We start from the raw sequence: 2,523 nt of genomic DNA, 5'->3' as shown, positions 1-2,523 counted from the left end.
GGAGGAGGAGGAGGAGGAGGAGGAGATAACCAAGATGTCTTATCTTACACTAGTCCCATCAGGGACTGATGAGATAGCTTAGTGGTTGCCATTCCAGATGACCTAAATTCCACCTCTAGCACCCACATAACAGCTGACAGTCTGTAACTGCAGTCCCAGGGAGATCTAACGCCCTCTTCTGGCCTCTCTAGGCACGGCACAAACATGCATTCAGGCAAAATATCAATACACATAAAATAGAGATTTAAACCTTTTTAAAAGTGTTGTTTTACTTCTTGCTAAAGGTTGCCAGTTAGCATCTGTCAGTGTGCTCCTAAATGTAGCTTTTGTCCACCAGGCCTTCACAGAGGTGTCCTGATCCCAGACCCCCCAAGAGTTCACAGCTTTGTTCTCTTGAATTACTGACAATGAGAAACTAACATTTTGTGTTTTATAATAAACCCTTAATTTAATATTTAAAAAATAATATGATTTGTTGTTTCTTATTGTGAGACAGTATTTCCCTGGCTGGCCTCAATCTCAGAGATCCACCTGCCTCTGCCTCCTGAGTACTGGGATTAAAGGTGTGTGCCACCGCTGCCTGGCTAGAATAAGATATTTTCAAAACATAAAACTCAGGTTTTTGGTAAAAATCTTGTATCAAAGCTGTAAGGTGCCAGTCTGACAACTTCAGAGAGTTTGAAGGTGCCTAGTGAATTGAAGCAGTGCATCATCTTTACAGATAGGAGAAGCTCCAGTCTCACCCAACGCTGTTATCTCTGTTCCCTGTCAGACTTCTGGACTGTGGACTAGGGAGCATGCTTAGTAAACTCGAGGGAGGTTACAGGTTACAGTGTCTTTCCTCCTAAAGACCCTGCTAAGGTCTCTCTCTCTCTCTCTTTTAAGACTTATTTATTTGCCGGGTAGTGGTGGCAGACGCCTTTAATCCCAGCACTTGGGAGGCAGGCAGATTTCTGAGTTCGAAGCCAGCCTGGTCTACAAAGTGAGTTACAGGACAGCCAGGGCTACACAGAGAAACCCTGTCTCAAAAGAACAACGAAAAAAAAAAAAAAAGATAAAAAAAAAAAAAGAAAAAGATTTATTTATTTATTTTATGTATATGAGTACACTGTAGCTGTCTACAGTGTGAGCCATCATGTGGATGCTAGGAATGAAGGTTGCTCACTCTGGTCGGCCCCACTCGCTCCAGCCTAAAGATTTATTTATTTATTATTATATGTAAGTACACTGTAGCTGTCTTCAGACACACCAGATGAGGGCATCTGATCCCATTACAGATGGTTGTAAGCCACCATGGGTTTAGGAATTAAACTCAGGGCCTCTGGAAGAGCAGTCAATGCTCTTAACCACTGAGCCATCTCTCCAGCTCCCCAGACTGGCCTCTTAACTCCAGAGATCCACCTGCCTCTGCCTCCCAAGTTCTGGGATTAAAGGCATACACTACCACATCTGGTGACAATGTGCTTTCTCTCTAGAGGTAGTAAATATAATCTTCAACAATCTTCCAATGACCCCAGATAAGCTGGAGAGATGGCTCAGACCTTAACAATATGTACAAACAGCTCAAAATGGCCCATAACTCCAGTTCCAGAGGATCTACACACTCCTCTGGCCTCTTCAGGCACCTGTACTCATGTCCAATGCATAATTAACATAAAATAAGTTTTTTTAAACTTTCAGATAGAATGTATAATCTATATATCCTTGGGCCATTTCTCTGTAACTACTCAGACTAACAACTTTTTTATTAATTAAAATTATTGTAACATGAACAAATCCTCCCCTATTTGTAGGAGTCAACGGTCTGATGATTCTCAGGGCAACAGTGAACCCTTCTGTGCTTGGTCATCTTGCAGCTCTACCACTTTGCATTTTCTGTGGCAGATGCACCAAAGAACTTGCCCCATCTCCAGTAGTGATCACATGCAGCAAATGATGTTGGCTTCTAGGAGCGATAATTCCCTTTGTCCTGGTGAGTTTGGAAAGTGGCTCTTTAGGTGAGGATAACTACCACCGTTGTTCTGCTACACATAACTTCCTCTTTCCCACTGTGTTAGTTTCTCGAGATCTGGGATATTCAGACTTCTCCGTTCCTTGTTGTTTTCATAGAACTACACATGGGAGTTGAGAAGGAGAAAAGAATGAAGGATGGCTGTGCTGACCTCCAGCTCTCTTCTCACAGAGAATATATTAAGAACACTACACAAATATTTACTCTGTATCTGTCCTTCTGTGTAAACTGCAAACCCCTCATTTACCATGGTGTGGGACATTTTATAGCCTCTTCATCATTGCTCATTGAGGGGGCTACTAGGATAGCTACACATACAAAGTACAGTAAAGACATAGAAAAGGGTATTTCTGGAGACATTTGAGTGAGAACCAAATGAAAGGAAGAAACTTGTTGGAGATTGATTCTAATGCTTTGATTGAATCGGAAATCTGTGTGTCCAAATGCTAAAGATCCTTGTCTCCAATTGGTTTTTGATCAATCAATAAAGATGCCAGCACCCAATGGCTGGA

The sequence above is a fragment of the Mus pahari genome, chromosome 6 (assembly GCF_900095145.1).
Source record: "Mus pahari chromosome 6, PAHARI_EIJ_v1.1, whole genome shotgun sequence".
In the NCBI taxonomy this organism is placed as follows: domain Eukaryota; kingdom Metazoa; phylum Chordata; class Mammalia; order Rodentia; family Muridae; genus Mus; species Mus pahari.
The sequence above is the reverse complement of the archived record's forward strand: the minus strand, read 5'-3'. Positions refer to the sequence as shown.